This window comes from Mobula hypostoma, chromosome 4 (assembly GCF_963921235.1).
Source record: "Mobula hypostoma chromosome 4, sMobHyp1.1, whole genome shotgun sequence".
Lineage (NCBI taxonomy): Eukaryota > Metazoa > Chordata > Chondrichthyes > Myliobatiformes > Myliobatidae > Mobula > Mobula hypostoma.
The window spans coordinates 170,059,541-170,084,306 of NC_086100.1; the positions used below are offsets into that span (position 1 = coordinate 170,059,541).

Consider the following 24,766-nt stretch of genomic DNA (forward strand, 5'->3'; position numbering starts at 1 on the left):
TTTTTATACACACATTCTTTCTGTCACTCTCCTTTTTCTCCCTCTGTCCCTCTGACTATACCCCTTGCCCATCCTCTGGGTTTCTGCCCCCCCCTGTCTTTCTCCCTGGACCTCCTGTCCCATGATCCTCTCATGTCCCCTTTGCCAATCACCTGTCCAGCTCTTGGCTCCATCCCTCCCCCTCCTGTCTTCTCCTATCATTTTGGATCTCCCCCTCCCCCTCTCTACTTTCAAATCTCTTACTAACTCTTCCTTCAGTTAGTCCTGACGAAGAGTCTCGGCCCGAAACGTTGACTGTACCTCATCCTAGAGATGCTGCCTGGCCTGCTGCGTTCACCAGCAACTTTGATGTGTGTTGCAAAATGGTGTAATTTCACTTTTAATTTAGACTTTTATTCTAAACACATAGATTTCCTTCTTTTTCATCTCTTTCCAGCATTGCAATATTCTCAACCAGTACTCCCCACTATCCTTCTTTTCTTCCCTTCTCTATCATTCCTGGAATCTAGTAGTACTTGGAACACATTCTTTCCCATGTTTTAAAGCCAAGTTTCTGCTTTTGTCATAACATTGTAATCCCATGTAGCTGTTTGAACCTTCTAATTGCATCTTATTAACTTTACTAAACGTTCATGTATATGCATAGTTTAGTTAATGGAACAATTGGCATGTCACCAAAAACACAATTTTCTATCGATGTACCATGAAGAGCATTCCAACTAGTTGCATCACTGTCTGGTATGGAGAGCCCGCTACACAGGATCTGAAAAAGCTGCAGAAAACTGTAAACTCAGCCAGCTCCATTATAGGCACTAGCATGCCCAGCATCCAGGACACCTTCAAAAGGGACCGCCTCAAAAGAGTGGCATCCATCATTAAGGACCCCCATTACCCAGAACATGCCCTCTTCTCATTGCTATCATCAAGGAGGAGGTACAGGAACCTGAAGACATATACTCAATGTTTCAGGAACAGCTTCTTCCCTTCTGCTTTCAGATTTCTAAATGGACAATGAATACATGAACATTACCACAGTATTTTTTTCATCTTTTTCAATATTTTTTGCCCTTGCCTTTATTTACACCTCACTGACATCTTTCATATTACCAGCCTAAAATGTTAATATCCTCTCCAGACACTATCTGATTTGCTGAGCATTTCCATTATTTTGTTCTCTGCACCAGGTATTATCAACCGATCACCTCAAAGGTAGCACGTGGACAATGCAATAGAAAATCCATCTTCATCACTGCAGCTAACCAAATGTGCAAAAAGCAAAGCATTACTTCCTCTATCATCTCTTTCTCTGTGAATCTAGTCATCCTATCCCTTTTCTGTTCAGAAGTGATTAAATAAGAAATGAAGGTGGTTCAAAAGACATTAAACTATAGGAAGATGGGTTGAGAGGAGGTGAAACTGACAACAGTTAAATAATTCACTAGTATCTGCTTATTGGAAAAGATAAAAGCAATGGTCATGATTTGAAATGTTGATTTTTGCATATAATTCATAAAGTTATTAAGTGCCTAATTGAAAGGAATTGTATTGATTCTCTTCCTTCAGATAACTTATTTTAATATGTTGAGCTTGAGGAGGTTACATTGCTCCAGGGACCTGCACTGGCATTCATCTTAATAGGATTGGTTGAAGAAGATGCCAGAACATTTGATGCTGCTTGATCTGGTGGATGGGATAACATTTTCTATGCCGAAACTTTTTTTTCATTTTCTGTTTTTAGAATCTAGCTGTGGTTGACAAACCCAGAATTCACTGTCACCTCTAATTGCTGTTGAGAAGATAGTGGCGAGGCATTACCTTGAACCACAGCAGACATTCTGGTAACAGTTGAGTGATTTACTACCCACTTGAGGGACAGCAAGAGTCGACTGCATTGGTGGATAACATGGATGAGGATACCAGATCCTGCCATAAAGATGTTCACAAAGCAGATTAAAATCATGAGGAAAACAATGCAGTGCTTACACAAAGGAAGATGGTGGTGGTTGTTGGAAATCAATCATCTCAGCCCCAGGATATCACTGCAGGAATTCCTCAGGGCAATATCCTAGGCCTGGACATCTTTAGCTGCTTCATTAATGAACTTCCCTCATCGGATCAGAAGTGAGGTCATTTGTTGAAAATACAATTTTCAATTCCATTTTCAGCTCCTGAGCAAATAAAGAAATCCATGCCAGCAGGCAATAAAACATCGAGACGAGGGCATAAAGGGGCGCGTAATATTCATACCGTGGATATGCTAGGCAGTAACCATCTTCAACAAGAGAAATTATGTCCATCTGTACTTGACAGTCAGCCAACAAAGCTTGCCAAATTCCTATTCACATAGTGTTGAAATAACTATCAAGTTTAGATTTGAAAGTTTCTGAGGTACTACGCTCAACTACACAACTAGGTAGTTTGTTCCAAGGCACAATTCAGAAGCATGATGATCTATTCTCCACTTGCCTGGAACAGTACAATGCTCATAACTCAAAGTACAGCACTATCCAAGTCAAAACGACCCCATCAGTCATGCTAAACATTGTTGCTGGGTGCAGTGTATACCAGTCATTCCTATTTCTAAGATTTCATGCCCTTTCTAAGTGAAAGCAATGATCTTGAGTGCTTCATGTGCACTCTTTCTCTCCAACCCAGCCCTACCTCTGGTGCTGTGATATTTGCTTTGCAGAAGATAACCTGTATCAGGTTTCGACATAGAATGTGTAGAAATGGGGGAAACACAGCAATATACAAGGAGTTTGGAAAGTATTGTCTGGGAAAAATGGGAAGGTTAAGGTCGGAGTTCAGAGAAGAGATGAGGATTTTTTTACCATCTACCTGTGGGAACAATGTTTTGTAGAATGCATAAAAGGAACATTTAACGTGTGCTGTATCCTCTTGTAGTTGGTGATAAGAGATATGGTTTAAGGATATTCATTGCTCTGAAAGCACACATTGTCTTTGATGTTCTTTAATACATTTCCTGACATGCCACCACCAAGTTTTGAGATGCTGTTTAGCATTTATAAGAAAAGCACAACCATTCTGCTCCTGACCACTTCCAGATACACTGGAAACTCAGGAGTAGCCTATTATACTTCAATATTAAAACAGTTTGGAAATTCAGTGAACGTGATCTTCCTTTAAGAAATGCATTTGCTAACTAAATATGCTCCTCTGCCTCCTGCACAAAAGTGTTCAGGGACGTTGCTGCATGCAGACTTCCAGTTCTATTACAATGAGGCATAGAAGATAAAATCCATCAAAGTCATCTTCTGGTGCTGATGACAAATTCAACCCAAAATAAAGACAGAAGCAAAGATGAATGCAGAGACCCATAACCTAACCAAAATAAATATAGGACTAAAAAAAGATGATATAAATATAGAGGAACAGATCAAAACAGCAGAGCAATATGGAGATGTTGGCAATATGCCTGATAAAAACAAATTTGAAGAATTATGGGAACACAGGAGGCTAATTCAATAGTTATTTCAAAGACCAACAGAGGCAATGATGGTCCAAGTGGCCCCTACCCTTGTACTAAGATTCCACAACTAGTGCACAGAGAGTAAAACAGACACACAGATGTATGTAACCATGGAGCAAGGAAAATAAAGATGACGAAAGTACAATACTAAAGATGACCAAAGTAAAATAATGCAGGGTGATAACTACAGGAAAAGAGAACCTAGTAAAACATAAATTCTATGATGGAAATACTATACTGTATAGAAAGAAAGTATAAATATAAATACCAGCACAGAGGTAAATTCTACACCATTGTAACATATTTCCTGACTGCAGAATGAACATCGATAGAGAAAGAATGAAAATAGAAACACTGCACAATCCCAAACCCTCAGACATAAATAAATACAGAGAGAGACACACACAGTTAAATACAGAGGGAGGTTCAGAGATCCAGTGACGTTCTAATAAGTATGAGGAGAACATCAAAGGGATAATATGGTGTTTCATTTTGTCTCAGTAGGTACTTTTCATGATGCATAGGTTGTGAGTGAGTTAAGTGAGTGCTGTATCATAAGTGATGCCATCTTTCGGAAAGAATATTAAATCTGTCTACACAAGTGGATGCAAAATGTTGCAGATTCAAGAATATTGATTGAGGTCCTGGTCAAAGGTCTCTTCCGGTCAAAGGTCTCTTCCAGTCAAAATAACCAAAATCATTTACTTCTTGGATCTTGATATGCACAGGTTTCTTGTGATATTTACAGTAACTACAACTTGCACTTATATATGTAGAGACATCCCAACATGCTTTACTATATTAAAATAATGGTTAAAGGCTTCCTTTAAAAGCAAGTTATGTTTCTTCAAAGATGTGTGGAATCAATGATAGAGTGCCATGGCAGCGTAGCAGTCGGTGCTATGCTATTACAGTTCAGGGCATAGCAGTCGGTGCTATGCTATTACAGTTCAAGGCATAGCAGTCGGTGCTATGCTATTACAGTTCAGGGCATAGCAGTCGGTGCTATGCTGTTACAGTTCAGGGCATAGCAGTCGGTGCTATGCTATTACAGTTCAGGGCATAGCAGTCGGTGCTATGCTATTACAGTTCAGGGCATAGCAGTCGGTGCTATGCTATTACATGGCAGCGTAGCAGTTAGTGCTATGCTATTACAGTTCAGGGCATTGGAGTGCAGAGGTCAATTCCAGCATTCTCTGTAAGCAAGTTTGTAAGTTCCTTCCTCTGTGTGTGTGTGTGTGTGTGTGTGTGTGTGTGTGTGTGTGCGCGCGCGCGTGCGCGCGCGTCCGTCCGTCCGTCCTCTGGATGATCCAGTTTCCCACAACAGTTCAAAGATGTACCAGTTAGTAGGTTAATTCGTTATTGTAAATTGTCTCATGGTTAGGCTAGGGTTAAGTCGGTGGGTTCCTGGGCAGCACGGCTTGAAGGGGTAGAAGGGCCTGTTCCACATTGTATATATAGAAATAAGTACCGAGGTGAAAAACATGATGAAAACTGCAGAAGGGAGGAAACATGTTCACAGATGGATCAAGTGAATTTCAATATGCACGCATAGTAAAAGCATTAGGTATGAATCAGAATCAGAATCAGGTTTATTATCACCGGCATGTGACTGAAATTTGTTAACCTAGCAACAGCAGTTCAATGCAATACATAATATAGAATAAAAAAAACAAAATAAAATATCAATAATAATAAATAAATCAATTACAGTATACATATATTGAATAGATTAAAAATCATGCAAGAAACTATGATACTGTATATTAAAAAAAGTGAGGTAGTATCCAAAGATTCAATGTCCATTTAGGAGGGGAAGAAGCTGTTCCTGAATCGCTGAGTGTGTGCCTTCAGGCTTCTGTACCCCCTACCTGATGGTAACAGTGAGTAAAGGGCATGCCCTAGATGCTGGAGGTCCTTAATAATGGATGCTGCCTTTCTGAGACGCCGCTCCTTGAAGATGTCTTGGGTACTTTGTATGCTACTACCCAAGATGCAGCTGACTAGATTTACAACCCTCTGCAGCTTCTTTCGGTCCTGTTCAGTAGCCCCACCCCCCATACCAGACAGTGATGCAGCATGTCAGAATGCTCTCCATGGTACATCTATAGAAGTTTTTGAGTGTATTTGTTGACAGATCAAATCTCTTCAACCTCCTAATGAAATATAGCTGCTGTCTTGCCTTCTTTATAACTGCATTGATATTTTGGGGCCAGGTTAGATCCTCAGAGATCTTGGCACCCAGGAATTTGAAACTGCTCACCCCGTCCACTTCTGATCCCCCTATGAGGATTGGTATGTGTTCCTTCGTCTTACCCTTCCGGAAGTCCACAATCAGCTCTTTCGTCTTACTGCCAGGTTGTTGCTGCGGCACCATCCACTTGTTGGCCTAGCTCACTCCTGTTCTACCACAATGGTTGTATCATCAACAAATTTATAGATGGTATTTGAGCTATGTCTAGTCACACAGTCATGGGAATATAGAGGGTAGGGCAGTGAGCTAAGCATACACCCCTGAGGTGCACCAGTGTTGATCGTACATTATAAATTAACTAAGACAGCTGATTATCTTTCTGTTTCTGAGTTTGCCACCCAATTCTGTTTCGTCATGATTCTATAAACCAATGGTCTAGCCATGCAATTTTATGATGTTGTAATTGTTACCGTCAGTTGCAGAATTCTTGTTTTACTAGAACGTTAATCTACATTAAGGGTGGAACTTGAGTGTGGATTTTAAAGGGCTGAGGAATAGATGCCCTTTCTTAATCACTAAAGTAAGCAGCTACATAAAGGTACAAAATTAGAAGTTGCCAAGAACAACACAGGCTAGAGTGTAATGCTGTGCTCTTGTATACAGTACAGAAAGCTACTCAATTACCACAGCAAGACAGAGAAGATGGGAGAATAACATGTTGACCTACTGCTGATGTACACAGCATTCAAGTCCTTACACCTTATCAAGCCTCTTGCAGCATGTACCAACTTACTTTGCAGATGAGTCTGTTATTCATCTGTCTGTGCACCAATGATATATATTGTGGCCATGGTTAGTATAATGCTTTAGAACACCAGTGAATGGAAAATAAGAGTTCAATTCCTGCCACTGTCTATAAGGAGTTTGTATGATTTCTCCGTGACCGCATGAGTTTCCTCTGTGTGCTCTAGTTTCCTTCCTCATTCCAAAGACATATGGGTTAAGGTTAGTAAGTTATCAGTATGCTGTGTTGGTGCTGAAAGCATGGCGACACTTGCAGGCTGCCCTCAGCAAGTATTCAGACGCAACTTACACAGTTCACTGTATGTTCTGAAGTTTCCATGAAATATGACAAAGCTAATGTTTATCTTTACAATGTCGTGACTAATTTCATTTCATGACGGTTGCTGTTGTTTACAAATCTTTCCTCTCTTGGGAGTGTAAGCAAATAATCCTTAGGAAAATCAGAGAAACTAGAGGTGTTCTTCCAGCCAAGGAAACGCTAGTTATTACCGAAGACTCAGCTAGACTCGCTGTCTGAGGTGAAGTGATGGGGGCCTATCAGGGATTGGGTCAGAATTCAATATGAAGCAACCACATGGCAGTTAACATTCAGTTATTGTTCCTTGATATTAATAGTCTCTGAAATATGATTACAGTGATAAAGATGACTGTAACTATGTGTACCTCCATTGTACTCATTTGTGTTATTTCTCATGTGTAGAGAATTCTCACATTCCAATAATGACAACTACTGAGGTATCTTTTATAGGCCCTAGGGGCAGTAAAGATACTCACCTGATGGAGGGAGGAGCAGTTGGATTTACAGAAGATCATTTGTTCTTCACATGAGCAAAAGCAGTTAAAGAATCTTTTGCTGTTCTGAGCAAGGATAGAAGTTCACTACTTGGGACCTGTCAGCGATGGATAGTTCCTGAGCAGCAGCAGACAAGCAGTGTACTGGCAGGCATTCAAAGAGTATGAAGTGCAGTTGCAGAGGTATTACACGAATCCACCTGAAGCATGAATGACATGATAAAGAAGGTAATTAAAATTATATTTTTCTCATCTAAGTGAAGTTAGATTACACACAATACAAAATCTGCCACAGTTCACCCCTAATTTCTTTCCCTATTACCTTCATATTTTTACTAATTGTCCTGAAGATATGTTTTTCACTTGCATTTTATTTTGCACAACATATTACTACCTTATATCTTTATTAAAGTGATATTATTTAATGGCACTTTGTGTAACATCCCATGGATTCTAGGTTAGTACAGTAATTAAATTTCTCAGGTTCTAATAAAATAATGGTAATTATGATGTGGATTAAAGATTTTATTAATTCAACCTGACAGAGACTGTTAGCTCCTTGTCAGAAGAGATTACAACCAAAATGTCCTAAATGTTTATTTTGTTAGTTTTATCCATATTATCAGCAACTCTTTACTAAAACTATTAAGTAAATTTATAATTTTCAAACTATTATTCTAAGGGTAAATTGATAAACACATTTTGTAAATGTTTTCCTTAATGATGTATTCAAACCTTTTTTTATTTTCTAATTGATATTTTTAAAAGTTATGAATTAGAGGCAACTTTCTTCAATGTATAACATTTTATTAGTTATTGATATAAATCAATTTCATTTAATTTTATAGTTTTGCAAGCAAGTGTTTAGAATCACTGAGTACCATCAGTAGATATAATTCTGGCATTATCTCCAACACACTTCAGTGCCAATGTTAATATAATGATAGTCAGAAAATTATGGAAAAATGTAAATAGTTGCCGCTTTGGGCCAAGACACTTCATCAGATCCTGATGAAAGGTCTCGGCCTGAAATGTTGACTGTTTACTAGATGCTGCCTGGCCTGCTGAGTTCCTCCAGCATTTTGTGCGTATTACTTTGATTTCCAGCATCTGCAGACTTTCTCTCATTTTTGAGTAAGAAAATTTTGCCGATATTGTTTGGGAATATAAATAACCTAAAGATGTATCTGTAAAACCCGACTCGGATGCCACACATTCTAATTCTATCAATCTCTGCAGCATCCCGGAGTAAGTAATGCTCCTCATATTTCTGGCACAATCCTAGCTGCAAATAACATATCAAACAAGCTGTGTTTGATATAATGCTTGAAAAGCCGAAGAAGTTCCAGGACATTTCAGAGAAGTGTACAATAGGAGAGAAGATTCTGAGGTGCAAGTAAAAGCCAAATCAAGGAGGAGAAGAAAAAGAGGGATATGGGAGAGAACTCCTAGGTAAGACTTTTATTACTCTTGAAATGATGTAGGGGAGGGAGAAAGGAACCAAAAGCTGAGGAGAGGAGGGGCTCCTCACCATCGAACACATTTACAAGAAAGCAGCTTCCATCATCAAGGACCCCCACCAACCAGGCCATGCTCTCTTCTCGCTGCTGCCATCAGGAAGGAGGCACAGGATCCTTAATATATATATTTAATTTATTGTATTTGCACAGTTTGTCTTCTTTTGCACATCAGTTGTTTGTCAGTCTATGTGTAGTTTTGCATTTATCCTAGTGTATTACTGTGAATGTCTGTAAGAAAATGAATCGGGGTAATATATACAGTGACATATACGTTTTGATAGTAAAGGTACTTAGAACTCTAAAGCAGCCGCCGAGAAATTAGGTTGGACAAGCAGGCAGAGTAAAAGAAGAGTCTTAAAATGTGAGAATTTTGCAGATTAGGAGGAAATTGAATTAGGTGATGGTGATTGTGGAAACCTGCGGAAAGAATGGAATGTCTTTAATTGTCAAAAAAAGAGTATGAAAACCACTGATTGGATACAACCCCAAAAAGGATAGAATGATCGCAATTCGGCTTCAAGGCAAGCCTTTCAACATAAGACCATAAGACAAAGGAGCAGAAGTTGGCCATTCGGCCCATCGAGTATGCTCCGCCATTTTATCATGAGCTGATCCATTCTCCCATTTAGTCCCACTCCCCCGCCTTCCCACCATAACCTTTGATGCCCTGGCTACTCAGATACCTATCAATCTCTGCCTTAAATACACCTAATGACTTGGCCTCCACTGCTGCCCATGGCAACAAATTCCATAGATTCACCACCCTTTGACTAAAAAAATTTCTTCGCATTTCTGTTCTGAATGGGTGCCCTTCAATCCTTAAGTCATGCATCACAGTGAGCCAAATTTATGCTCCAACCACAGATGCCGAAGAGGATGAAATTATCCAGTTTTATGAAGAACCACAGCACCTCCTGGATATGACACCCAAAAAAGGATGTTACATTTATCATTGGATACTGGAATGCCAAAGTTGGAAATCACAGAACAGGAAACTTTGGAGTAACAGGAAACTTTGACCTTGGAGTACGGAATGAAGCAGGACATCAACTGTTAGAATTTTGCCAAATTAACTCTCTGGTTATAGCAAATACCCTCTTCCAGCAGCCTAAGAGGTGGCTCTATACATGGACATCACCAGATGGTCAACACCAAAAACTAGATTGACTATATACTTTGCAATCAGTGATGGAAGTGCTCTATACAGTCAGCTAAAACAAGACCAGGAGTAGATTGGGGCTCACACCATGAGCTGCTTGTTGCAATATTCAGAATGAAACTGAAGAGCATCAGGAAAACCAATGTACCAGCAAAGTTTGATGTTGATAGCATCTCTCAAGAATATGCTGTGGAGGTGAATAACAGAGCCAGGCGAAATGTACCCCAGGCTACTGTGGGAGGCAAGGGAGGAGATTGCTGAGCCTCTGGCAATGATATTTGCATCATCAATGAGGACGGGAGAGGTTCTGGAGGATTGGAGGGTTGCGGATGTTGTTCCCCTATTAAAGAAAGGGTGTAGAGATAGCCCAGGAAATTATTGACCAGTGAATCTTACTTCAGTAGTTGGTAAGTTGATGGAGATGATCCTGAGAGGCAGAATTTATGAACATTTGGAGAGGCATAAAATGATTAGGAATAGTCAGCATGGGTTTGTCAAAGGCAGGTCATGCCTTAAAGAGCTTGATTAAATTTTTTTGAGTATGTAACTAAACACATTGATGAAGGTAGAGCAGTAGATGTAGTGTATATGGATTTCAACAAGGCATTTGATAAGATACCCTATGTAAGGCTTATTGAGAAAGTAAGGTGGCATGGGATCTAAGGGGATCTTACTTTGTGGATCCAGAATTGGCTTGCCCACAGAAGGCAAAAAGTGGGTGTAGACGGGTCATATTCTGCATGAAGGTCGGTCACCAGCGGTGTGCCTCAGGGATCTGTTCTGGGACTCCTTCTCTTTGTGATATTTATAAATGACCTGGATGAGAAAGTGGAGGGATGGGTTAGTAAATTTGCTGACGACACAAGGGTTGGGGGTGTTGTGGCTAGTGTGGAGGGCTGTCAGAGGTTACAGTGGGACATTGATAGGATGCAAAACTGAGCTGAGAAGTGGTAGATGGAGTTCAACCCAGATAAGTGTGAGGTGGTTCATTTTGGTAGGTCAAATATGATGGCAGAGTATAGTATTAATGGTAAGACTCTTGGCAGTGTGGAGGATCAGAAGGATCTTGGGGTTCGAGTTGTAATTTCTAAAGTAAGTACATGTTCAGCACAGCATTGTGGGTCAAAGGGCCTGTATTATGCTGTAGGTTTTCTATGTTTCTATGCGTCCATAGGACACTCAAAGCTGCTGCGCAGGTTGACTCTGTGGTTAAGAAGGCATACGGTGCATTGGCCTTCATCAATCGTGGGAATGAGTTTAAGAGCCGAGAGGTAATGTTACAGCTATATAGGAGCCTGGTCAGACCCCACTTGGAGTACTGTGGTCAGTTCTGGTCGCCTCACTACAGGAAGGATATGGAAACCATAGAAAAGGTCAGAGGAGATTTATAAAGACGTTGCCTAGATTGGGGAACATGCCTTATGAGAATAGGTTGAGTGAACTTGACTTTTTCTCCTTGGAGCGACGGAGGATGAGAGGTGACCTGATAGAGGTGTACAAGATGATGAGAGGCATTGATCGTGTGGATAGTCAGAGGCTTTTTCCCAGAGCTGAAATGGCTAGCATGAGAGGGCATAGTTTTAAGGTGCTTGGAAGTAGGTATAGAGGAGATATCAGGGGTAAGTTTTTTTTTACACAGAGAGTGATGAGAGTGTGGAATGGGCTGCCGGCGCCGGTGGTGGAGGCGGAAACGATAGGGTCTTTTAAGAGACTCCCGGACAGGTACATGGAGCTTAGAAAAATAGAGGGCTATGGGTAACCCTAGGTAATTCCTAAGGTAAGGACATGTTTGGCACAGCTTTGTGGGCCAAAGGGCCTGTATTGTGTTGTAGATTTTCTACGTTTCTATGCTTCTAACAGATTCAATAGATTAAACCTGGTAGAGAGAAGGCCAGAAGAACTATGGATAGAAGTAAGGAGCATCATACGAGAGGTGGCAACAAAAAATATTGCAAAATAGCTTTCTGCGGAGGCCCTACAAGTGGCTGAGCAGCGAAGAGAGGTGAAGGCCAATGGAAATTGGAACAAATACTTCCAATTGAACGCAAAGTTCAAGAAGATAGCAAGGAAAGATAAGGAAACTTCCTTAAAGGAGCGATGCAAAGAAGCTGAAGAAGCCAACAGAATTTGAAAAACAAGAGATCTATTCAAGAAGATTAGAGAAATCGAAGGAACATTTCATGCAAAAATGAGTATACTAAAAGACAAAGAAGGGAAGGACCTTACAGAAGCAGAAGACGTCAGAAAGAGATGGCAGGAATACACAGAAGAATTATACAGGAAAGATCCCAACAGCAAAGACACCTGCAATGACTCCCTCATCGATCTAGAGCCAGATATTCTGGAAAGTGAAGTTGAGTGGGCAATAGAAAACATTGCCAATAATAAGGCTGCAGGATGTGACAAGATTCCAGTTGAATTGTTTAAAAATTTAAAAGGTGATGCTGTAAAAGTGTTGCATGCAATTTGCCAGCAGATCTGGAAAACCCAACAATGGCCTTTAGAATGGAAAAGATCAGTTTATATCCTAATTCCCAAGAAGGGAAATGTAAAGGAATGTTCAAATTACCAAACAATTTCACTAATTTCACATGCTGGCAAGGTAATGTTAAAGAACATGCAACCAAGTCTCCAGCAATATATGGAACAAGAACTGCTGGATGTACAAGCTGGTTTTAGAAGAGGCAGAGGCACCAGAGATCAAATTCCTACCCATGCTGGATAATGGAGAAATCAAGGGAATTCCAGAAAAGTATTTATCTATGTTTTATTGACTACTCTAAAGCTTTCGACAGTGTGGGCCATAATAAACTTTAAGGCAAATCCTTAAAGAAGTGGGAATACCTGGACATCTGATCTGCTTTATGAGAAACTTGTATGAAGATCAAGAAACAAAAGTTAGAACTGAACATGGAACTACAAACTGATTCAAGATTGGGAAAGGAGTACAACAAGGCTGCATCCTGTCACCCTACTTACTTAATCTATATGCTGAACACATCATGAAGAATGCTGGTCTAGAGGACTCAAATATTGGAATCAAAATCCCCGGATGAAATATTAACAACCTCAGATATGCAGATGATACTACTCTAATGGCTGAAAGTGAGGAGGATCTGAGGAAGCTTCTAATCAAAGTGAAAGAAGAAAGTGCAAAAGCTGGCTTGTTGCTTAATAATAAGAAAACCAAGATTATGTCAATTGGCCCTCTTAACTCTGTGGTAGTAAATAGAAAGGAAGTGGAAGCAGTGACAGATTTTGTCTTCCTCAATTCAAAGATTTCTACAGATGGTAACTGCAGCCATGAAATTAAACCACGCTCACTTTGGGGAGGGCAGCAATAGCAAATTTAGATAAAATACTGATGAGCAGAGACATAACATTGTCTACAAAGATCTGTATAGTCAAGTGTATGGTATTTCCAGTTGTGATGTATGGCTGTGAGAGCTGGACGATTAGTGAGGCTGAATACAAAAGAATTGACCCCTTTGAACTTTGATGCTGGAGGAGACTGTTCAGAGTTTGTTGGACAGCAAGAAGATCCAACAAGTCAATACCTGAAGAAATACAGCCAGACTGCTCACTAGGAGACTTGATTATGAGACAAAAGTTCAGATATTTTGGCCACATCGTGAGAAGACAGGATTCCTTGGAGAAGACTCTCGTGTTAGGTAAAACAGAAGGTAAAAGGAGGAGAGGACGACAGAGGCTACGATGGATAGATAATATTACTCAAAAAATGTGTATGACCTTGGAGGATCTTAGAAAGGCAGTTTCCAACAAGAAGGCTCGGTGTGCAGGAGTTCATTAAGTCACGAAGAGTCAGACTCGACTTAACAACTGAACAACAACAATGATGGTGATTATGAGTAGGACATGGAGGTTAGGTTACAGACAGACAGATCATTGGAGGAGCTGAAGGTTGGAGAATAAGAGATCATCAAGAGGTCCAACAGTGAATGTGCATTGAAGTGATGAGATCATTTTCAAGTAGTAGCCTGCAATGCGGATTAAAGCAGGCGATTCCATACGAAGATAAGGTTGCAGGTTCTGATAGTCAGAAGTGAATAGGATGCCAAGGATACGAGCGGTCTGATTCAGCTTGAGATATTTGCCAGCCAAACAATAACATCAGTGTGTGTGGGCTGCAGATAGTAGTTACAAGCATCCCAAAGTTAAGCTAGATTGTTATAAGAATGTTGTTAACCAAGTATTAATTTCTAGGCGGTAAATAAGTATGTTGGTGACAGTAAATGACAATCCAATGATTGGGTACAAATGCAGACAGAGCAAAGAGTTAAATTGTACCACAGAGGCAAAGTTCAAAAGGGCAAAAAATGCAGGACTGAAGGTGCTACAAATGCACATAGCATTCGGAATAAGGTGGATGAACTCGTTGCACTATTAGAGATTGGTCGGTATCACTGAGACATGACTAAAAGAAGGCCATAGTTGGGAGCTTAACATCAAAGAATAAGGATAGGCAGGAAGGCATAGGCGGTGGTGTGGTTCTGTTGGTAAGAGATGGAATTACATCTTTAGAAAGAGGTGGCATAGGGTCAGAGAATGTTGAGTCTTTGTGAGTGGAGTTAAGAACTGCAAAGGTAAAAAACCATTGTGGGAATCATATATAGGCCTCCAAATAGTAGTCTAGATGTGGGATTGAGATTGCAAAGGGAGCTGGAAATAATAATAGGCATCCGTTAGTCTCATGAGACCATGAATTTGTGCCTTGGAAGATTTCCAGGGAGCTGGAAAAGACATGTAATAAGGGTAATGTCACAATTGTAATGAAGGACTTCAATATGCAAAGGGGATTGGGAAAATCAGGTTGATGCTGGATTGCAAGAGAGGGAATTTGTGGAATGTCTGGGGCAGCAGGCTGAGGGTAGCAGACACCAACAGAATCAACAAACTCATCCGTAAGGCCAGTGATGTTGCGGGGATGGAACTGGACTCTCTCACGGTGGTGTCTGAAAAGAGGATGCTGTCCAAGTTGCATGCCATCTTGGTCAATGTTTCCCAACCACTACATAATGTACTGGGTGGGCACAGGAGTACATTCAGCCGGAGACTCATTCCACCGAGATGCAACACAGAGCGTCATAGGAAGTCATTCCTACCTGTGGCCATCAAACTTTACAACTCCTCCCTTGGAGGGTCAGACACCCTGAGCCAATAGGCTGGTCCTGGACTTATTTCATAATTTACTGGCATAATTTACATATCACTATTTAACTATTTATGGTTCTATTACTATTTATTATTTATGGTGCAACTGTAACGAAAACCAATTTCCCCTGGGATCAATAAAGTATGACTACTACTACGACTACTACTACTGAATGTCTACGAAATGGCTTTTTAGAGTAGCGTATACTTGAGCCTAGTAGGGGAAAGGCTATCTTAGATTGGGTGTTGTGTAATCACCCAGATCTTAATAATAGGCATCTGTTTGTCTCGTGAGACCATGGATTTGCGCCTTGGAAGGTTTCCAGGGTGCAGGTCTGGGCAAGGTTGTATGGAAGACAGGCAGTTGCCCATGCTGCAAGTCTCCCCTCTCCACGCCACCGATGTTGTCGGTGGGCATTAGGACCCATACAAGGGAAGGGCATTAGGACCCATACAGCCTGGCACCGGTGTCATCGCAGAGCAATGTGTGGTTAAGTGCCTTGCTCAAGGACACAACACGCTGCCTCAGCCAAGGCTTGAACTAGCCACCTTCAGATCACTAGACGAACGCCTTAACCACTTGTCCACGCACTAACACTTATTAGTCAGCTTAAAGTAAAGAAATCCTTAGGAAGCAGTGATCATGATATGATTGAATTCATACTGCAATTTGAGAGGGAGAAACACAAGTCACATGTCTCAGTATAGCAATGGAATAAAGGGAATTACAGAGGCGCGAGAGAGGAGCTTGCCCAGGTGGACTGGAGGAGGATACTGGCGAGGATGACAGCAGAGCAAAGGTGGCTGAAGTTTCTGGGAATAGTTCACAAGGCGCAGGATAGATATGTCCCACAGGAGAAGTTCTCAAATGGCAGGGTCAGACAACCGTGACTGACAAGGGAGGTTAAGGATGGCAAAAAAGCCAAGGGTTTATAAGATAGCAAAAGTGAGCAGGTAGTTGGATGATTGGGAAGCTTTTAAAATCCAACCAAAAGAACTAAAAAAGATATAAGATGAAATATGAGGGCAAACTAGCCAATATAAAGTGGGATACCAAAGCTTTTTCAGTTATATAAGGAGTAAAAGAGAGGCGAGAGATGATCTTGGACCGCTGGAAAATGATGCTAGTGAGGTAGTAATGGGGGTCAAAGAAATGGCAGATGAACTTAATGAGTACTTTGCATCAGTCTTCACTGTGGAAGACACTAGCAGTGTGCCAGAGGTCTGTGAGTGTCAGGGAACAGGAGTGAGTAACAAGCAGAGTGGACAAAGGAAAGGCAGTGGATGTTATTTACTTGGATTTTCAGAAAGCATTTGATAAGGTGCCACACATGAGGCTGCTTAGCAAGATAAAATCCTATGGCTTTACAGGAAAGATACTGGCATGGATAGAGGCATGGCTGACAGCCAGGAGGCAGCGAATGGGGATAAAGGGAGCCTTTTCTGGTTGGCTGCCAGTGACTAGTGGTGTTCCTCAGGGGTCAGTATTGGGACCGCTACTTCTCACATTGTTTGTCAATGATGTGGATGACGGAATTGATGGCTTTGTGGCAAAGTTTACCGATGATACGAAGATAGGTGGAGGGGTAGGTAGTGCTGAGAAAGCAATGCAATTGTAACAGTATTTAGATAAATTGGAAAAATAATCAGATAAGTGGCAGATGGAATACAGTGTTGGCAAATATATGGTAATGCATTTTTGTAAAAGGAACAATAGTGTAGACTATTATCAGAATGGGGAGAAAACTCAAACATTAGAGGTGCAGAGAGACTTAGGAGTCCTCCTGCAAGACTCCCAGAAGGTTAATTTATAGGCTGAGTTTGTGGTAAAGAAGGCAAATGCAATGTTGGCATTTATTTCAAGGGGAATAGAATATAAAAGCAAGGAGATAACGTGGACGCTTTGTGAGACACTAGTCAGGCCATATTTGGAGTATTATCAACAGAAAGATGTGTTGTCATTGGAGAGAGTCCAGAGGAGGTTCACATGGATGATTCTGGGAATGAAAGGGTTAACATATGAGGACTATTTGGCAGCTTTGGCCCTGTACTCACTGGAATTTAGAAGAATGTGGTGGGGGGGGAGATATCATTGAAACCTACCGAAAGTTGAAAGTAGATAAGGTGGATATGAAAAGGATGTTTCCTATGGTAGGGGTATCCAGAACTAGAGAGCACAGCCTCAAAATTAAGGGGTGACCTTTTAGAACAGAGGTAAGGAGGAATCTTTTTTAGCCAGAGAGTAGTGAATCTGTGGAATGCTCTGCCACAGACTGCGCTGGAGGCCAAGTCCGTGGGTGTACTTAAGGCGAAAGTTGATCGTTTCATGATTGGTCAGGGCATCAAAGGATGTGGCGAGAAGGCAGGTGTATGGGGTTGAGTGGGATCTGGGGTCAGCCATGATGGAATGACGGAGCAGACTCAATGGGCTAAATGGCCTAATTCTGTTCCTATGTCTTATGGTCTTACGGTGTTTTTTGCATTTTGTGATCAAGCACCCAGGGTGTGCTGAAGTGTTTGTTATATGAAATTTTGTTGTATCTGAGCATATATGCAAGGTATTCAACAAACAGAATTGAAAATACATTTGGTCTAAGATGTTAACTGTCCTGTGCTATCACCAGTGGGATCATCAGTTGATCTGCCACCTGCCTTCAGGAGTTTTGGCCCGCTTATGATCAAGACTCCCTCAGAGTGGTGAGCCAGCAATGCTAAAGCACCACCTCCCACTGGTGAGCTTAAAAACTTGGCATCTGCCTCTATCGGGGTTGTTGGTTGCTTCTATCCAACAGATAGGCTACCCTTCAGATGTCTATGCAACTACTGAAGGGTTTGCAAAAGATGGATACACTGTCTGACTATCTGCCCCTCTGGATGTACTTGGTCCACACCCATGATGATCCTGTCTTTGCTGCCTCAGCTACAGCCCTGCTGGTTGACTTGATCTCTCTTCTAGTGAAGCCAAGGTCACGCAGCCACTTCTGGAAAGTGAACGCAATAATGCCACGGCAACCTACTTCAGATGGATAGCATGAAACCTTCCACCCTCTGATCTTAATTCTGCATACTTGGTTAACTTGCGCTCATGGGCTTCATCGATGTTGTCTTCCCAGGGGACTGTGAGTTCACCAATAACCACTTCTCTACTGGTGTCAGACCATACAATTATATCTGGACGCAATGTGGTGAAAGCTATTTGCTCCGGGAAACTGCCTTTCCCATCCAGGTCGGCCTTGACACACCAATCATTGGCTGAAGAAAGTATGCTTGATCGTGGGCTTCCACTGTACACCCTTGACTTGGAGCCTTCTTTCACAAATGATATGCAGGTGTTGGGAGCAGGTCGTAGAGACAAGTGTGGCTTGCCTGGCAAGTTGAAGTTGTGGTGCTTGCAGTACAGACTGATGCCACAGATAATGTCGCCACTAACTGTCTAAGGCTCCTTGAATTCTTGGTCTTGAACTTCATTCTTCCCCAATCCATTAGCTCCTCGAGTCTAGATAGTACTTTTTCCACTGCCTCGGTGCAGGGACCCAAAAGGGTGAGATCATCCATGAATGCTCGTATTGGTGGTAACTCCCCTCCGCCATCAAGTGCGACACCTGGTCCCACTGATTCTGCAGCCCTCACATTGACCTCCATGGTTAACACAAAAAAGATGGGTGAAATCGCACATCCCATTGGGATTCCAATATCCAAGTTCTGCCACCTAGTTGTAAACTGCTGAGTGGAAGACCTCATCCAGAAATCGTAGTACTGCATAACAAAGTTCCTCACCTTAGCAGGAATCCATAGGAATTCCATCATAAACTCAATTAGGGTATGGGGAACAGAACCATACACTTTGCCAGATCAAGCCAAACTACAGCCTTTTCAACCTTTTCTACTCCTGGATGGTATGCCATATCATACTAGTATGTTCAAGGCATCCCGGGAAGCCTTGTATTCCTGCCTTCTGCACAGATGTACTTACCAATCCATTCTCTATCACAAATGAAGATATTCTTTCTGCTAGAATGCCAAACATAATCTTCCCCTCTACACTCAGGAGTGAAATTGGTCGGAACTGATTCAATGTAGTAGAATTCTCTTCCTTCGGGATGAATACTCCTTCAGCCTCACTCCATGACAAAGGAACAACACCTTGTCTCCACATCACCTTTAACAATCTCCACAAGTATTTCCTCAGTTCTTCACACTTCTTGAACACCTTATACAGCACTCCATTAGGTCCTGGCACTGAGCCTGACCTTGTCTTTCTGATGAACCGTTCGACTTCTGCCAGTTTGGGTTCTGACAGATCAAACATCACTCCTGACTCGGTAGGCTTCACAAGCCCTGAAATGTCAAGTAAAGGAGCCTCCCGCTGTTCGTTTGAGTAAGTGCTTGCTAGGTGATCCTCAAGTTCTTGTTGAGAGATGTTAAGCTGCCCGCTCTTACTTTGTTCAAACAATTTCTTTGTGAACTGGTGAGGGTTCTCAAAGAACAACTTTCTTGCCTTCTCTCTCTTCGTTCTCTTTTTACATTGTGACTCTGCACGACGGAGTGATGCTAACTTTAATCGAAAGTAATCTCGGAGATCAGCAAGCCCTGGCTTGTCACCCTCACTTGCTAACTTCCACCTCTGTTTGTGTTAACAGGATTATTGTAAAAGGACTTGAAGGAGGCAAAGTCAGACTGAGAGTGTACGATTAGAGATAGGATATCCAGACATAGAAAACCTACAGCACAATACAGGCTCTTTGGCCCACAATGTTGTGCTGAACATGTACTTACTTTAGAAATTACCTGGGGTTACCCTCTATTTTTCTAAGCTCCATGTACCTATCCAGGAGTCTCTTAAAAGATCCTATCATATCCGCCTCCACCACCATCGCCAGCAACCCATTCCACGCACTCACCACTCTCTGCTTAAAAACTTACATCTCCTCTGTACCTAGTTCCAAGCCCCTTAAAACTGTGCCCTCTTGTGTTGGATATTTCAGTCCTGGGAAAAAGCCTCTGACTATCCACATGATCAATGCCTCTCATCGTCTTATACACCTCTGTCAGGTCGCCTCTCATCCTCTGCCGCTCCAAGGAGAAAAGACTAAGTTCACTCAACCTATTCTCGTAAGGCATACTCCCCAATCCAGGCAACATCCTTGTAAATCTCTTCTGCACCCTTTCTATGGTTTCCATATGCTTCCTGTAGCAAGCTGACCAGAACTGAGCACAGTACTCCAAGTGGGGTCTGACCAGGCTCCTATATAGCTGTAACATTACCTCTCGGCTTTTGAATTCAATCCCACTGTTGATGAAGGCCAATGCACCATATGCTTTCTTAACCACAGAGTCAACCTGCGCAGCAGCTTTGAGTGTCCTATGGACTCAGACCCCAAGATCCCTCTGATCCTCCACACTGCCAAGTGTCTTGCCATTAATACTATATTCTGCCATCATATTTGACCTACCAAAATGAACCACCTCACACTTATCTGGCTTGTACTCCATCTGCCACTTCTCAGCCCAGTTTTGCATCCTATCAATGTCCCACTGTAACCTCTGACAGCCCTCCACACTATCTACAACACCCCCAACCTTTGTGTCATCAGCAAATTTACTAACCCATCCCTCCACTTTCTCATCCAGGTCATTTATAAACATTGTGAAGGGAAGGAGTCCCAGAACAGATCCCTGAGGCACAACGCTGGTGACCGACCTTCATGCAGAATATGACCCATGTACACCCACGTTTTGCCTTCTGTGAGCAAGCCAATTCTGAATCCACAAAGTAAGATCCCCTTGGATCTCATGCCTCTTTACTTTCTCAATAAGCCTTGCATGGGGTACCTTATCAAATGCCTTGCTGAAATCCATATATACTACATCTACTGCTCTTCCTTCATCAATGTGTTTAGTCATATCCTTTGCCTTTGTCAAAGCCATGCTGATTATTCCTAGTTTTCATAGTTCCTAGTTCTCCAAATGTTCATAAATCCTGCCTCTCAGGATCTTTTCCATCAACTTACCAACCACTGAAGTAAGACTCACTGGTCTATAATTTCCTGGGCTATCCCTATTCCCTTTCTTGAATAAGGGAACAACGTCTGCAACCCTCCAATCCCTGGAACCTCTCCCATCCCCATTGATGATGCAAAGATCATTACCAGAGGCTCAGCAATCTCCTCCCTTGCCTCATACAGTAGCCTGGGGTACATCCTGTCTGGTCCCACAGACTTATCCAACTTGATGTTTTCCAAAAGCTCCAGCACATCCTCTTTCTTAATGTCTATATGCTCAAGCTTTTCAATCCACTGTAAGTCATCCCTACAATCGCCAAAATCCTTTTCTGTAGTGAATACTGAAACAAAATATTCATTAAGTACCTCTTCTATCTTCTCTGGTTCCATACACACTTCTTCACTGTCACACTTGATTGGTCCTCTTCTCTCACATCTTATCCTCTTGCTCTTCATGTACTTGTAGAATGCCTTGGGGTTTTCCTTAGGGTGACCTTATAGAGGTTTATGAAATATTGAGAAGTCTGATAGAGTAGATAGTCATAGTCTTTTTTCAAAGTAAGGAACTCTAAAACTAGAGGCCATAGGTTTAAGGTGAGAGAGGAAATATTTAAAGGGGACATGAAGGGATTAAGTTTTTCACAGAGAGGGTGGTGGGTGTATGGAACTGCCAGAGGAGGTACAATTACAACATTTAATCTCATTTGGGTGGGTACCCAGATGGGAAAGGAAAAGAGATACAAACCAAATACAGGAAACTGAGATTTGTGTGGATCGGGATCTGGGCCGGCATAGATGAATTGGGCTGAAGGGCTCTGAGCAGTATAACTGTGAGTCTTCATTTATCATTTCAGACATGTCTTCTAGCCTCACTATTATGTTTACGTTTTTTATCTCTGATTGTCTCATCATTCAATCCTTTTCCAGTTCATGTGACGATTGAAATATTTTACGGACTGAATCTTGACAAAATTAATTAATTTTCACAATTTCTTGTTTAAAAGCTCTTTTGTTACTTAGCCATGCTTATTTTTTCAAAACCTTTACTACCAGAGTCCTGGCAAAAAGACCAGTGCATGTTGGTTGAAATTGTCCTGTCATTCATTAAAGTCCATAGACGTTTACTGTTGTAGAAAGTTTTTGATAGAAACGATCTTGAAAGGACACTTCGATGCAGCATAAGAGGGCATAGGTTCAGATAGAACAAAGATCTCCATTCAAAAGCTGAAGGAGATTGGGAGTACTGTATATAGGAGCTGTTAAACCAGCCTCATTTTCCAAGTTCCGCGTTTGCTTTTACTTCCCGGGTCTAAACCTGATCCGAGTAGAGCCGGGCTGCTGGGAAGAGGAACCGTGCTCCTCTCCTTAGGCTAGCTACCGATGTCTACGAGCGGATGCGACGTATTCTCCGCGGGGAATGGTTTATACAGCACACACCCTCTATAAACGCGAAGCAAACTCCATTCTAGCAACACATGACATAGGAGTTAGCTTTAGATCTCCACGGTAAGGAGCTGAGACTCAGTGCATTTTGTTGGTCTGAAAAGGTAATCGTGACACGACAGCAATTTCTCCACCTTATTGCACTGGCGGGCTGCAGATGTTTGTTGGCCAACTAATCAGTCGAGTAAAGCGCGGGACTGGTAGTGGTCGGGGTGCACCCTTTCTGCCGCAATCTGATACTGATCAGGGTTACCTGGGGCATGTATTTTTCAAGGATGCCGATGCTTCTCGCTGGAAGTATTGGGGTGGAGTAGGATGGGCGGGACAGTCCGAGCCTGTGGTAACCGTGTCCACTCTCCCTCCCGCATCGTTCCCTGCAACATCCCTGCGCATTCCTTGCAACAGCTGGACACTTTGGGACGCACACGGAGTGCTGCACATTCTGTTTCTCGCTGTGTTTATATCGCCTATAGCCCTGGATTTCATATTCCGGCTGGTTCAGCGATTCTGCCTGAAGCTTCCGAGGAAAGCCTACACGCTGAGCGGAAGATTACAGTCGTTGGGTGCTTCCGTGTGAATCTTTAGGGCTTACAGCGTGGAACAAGCCTTTCGGCCCGTCATGCCTTTGCCGACTATAATTGTATAAGGATACCATTTTCCTAAACAATCGTTAATTTTCCTAATATATGTAGCAGTGGAATTTCCAGAATTGAGATAGCGGTCAAAAAATCTGGTTAAACCATGACTCACAGAAGCAGGAGCTTATCCCTTGGTTCTTCAAAGCACTCAGCTGCAAGCTGTCTCTTCAGTACAGGTCCCACCTTCCCTGGAAGAGAGACCAATGATCCGGAAATCTTATGCCTTCCCTCCTACGCCAACTCCTTAGCCACGTATTTAACTGTATACTCTTCCTAGTTCTGACCTCACTAGCACTTGGCACGGGTAGCAACACTGAGATCACAATCCTGGAGGTCCTGCCCTTTAACTTAGCACCTCTCCCTGAATTCCCTATGCAGAACCTCGTCATTCGTCCTACCCGTGTTATTGGGACCTACATGGAGCATGACTTCTGGTTGTTCACCCTCCCACTTAAATTTAATGGGTAGTAAATTTAGTGGGCTCCATTCTGGGTACTACTTTACAAAGTAGTTTGCAGCAGGACCTGCACAGTCAGGAATTCTAACAGACCGAGAAGTTGTTAGTCTTTTCCTACATTTCACAGTCAATCCAAAGCCTCGGGTAGAGTTTATTGACAGAACTCGTTATTGTCTAAGAGGCAAAGAGTGCAGCATCAATCGTTTTCAACAGGTGGAAAGCCATTGGGGCTACAGTGGTACAAGTGACCGGATAAGGTTTACAGTGAACAGGAGGAAGTACCCAGGATATCTTCAAGGAGCAGTGTCTCAGAGAAGCAGCGTCCATTTTTAAGGACCTCCCCCCCCCCCCCCGCACCTTATTCTCACTGTTACCATCAGGTAGGAGGTACAGAAGCCTGAAGACACACACTCAGTGGATTAGGAACAGCTTCTTACCCTCTGCCATCTGATTCCTAAATGAACATTGAACCCATAATACTACCTCACTTTTTAAATATATATTATTTCTGTTTTTGCATGATTATTAATTCATTGAATATGCATATACTGTAATTGACTTTATTTATTTTTACTTTTTTTTTCTATATTATGTATTGCATTGAACTGCTGCTGCTAAGTTAACAAATTTCATGACATATGCTGGTGATAATAAACCTGATTCTGATTAGGAATACTGAGGGGTCATTCTGAGATATCCTGGACCCTAGCACCTGGCAGTAAACATACCATCTGGGAATCTTGTTCTTGCCCACAGAACCTCCTGTCCATTCCCCTAACTAACAAAGTCCCTATTACCACACATGCCTCTTCTCTCTTCCCTTCTGAGTCACAAAGGCAGACTTAGTGCTAGAGACTCGCCCACTGTGATTTTCCTCTGTTAGGACATCCCCTCCAGAAATACCTGTTGTTGAGGGGGATGCCACAGGGGTATTCTGCACTGGCTCCTTAACCCCTTTCCCCTTCCTGTCACCCAGTTTCCTGTGTTCTGCGCCTTGGGTGTAATGACCTCTTTACATGTCCTCTGTCCACCCCTTCAGACTCCCGAATGATCCAGAGTTTATTCAGTTCCAACTCCTTAACACGAGTTGTTAGA

The 24,766-nt window shown here is 42.1% G+C and overlaps 1 protein-coding gene across 1 annotated transcript in view; it reads right to left on the reverse strand.

Moving 5' to 3' along the window:
* Nucleotides 1-23,424, reverse strand: part of LOC134345774 (sodium/hydrogen exchanger 9B2-like) — a 180,883-nt gene extending 157,459 nt beyond the window's left edge. The window contains exons 1-2 of the mRNA XM_063046970.1: nt 23,327-23,424; nt 7,263-7,480 (exon numbers count right to left, since the gene is read on the reverse strand). The gene's annotated coding sequence lies outside the window, so the exon portion shown is untranslated. The remainder of the gene's footprint in view (nt 1-7,262; nt 7,481-23,326) is intronic.
* Between the last annotated feature and the right edge of the window lie 1,342 nt (nt 23,425-24,766).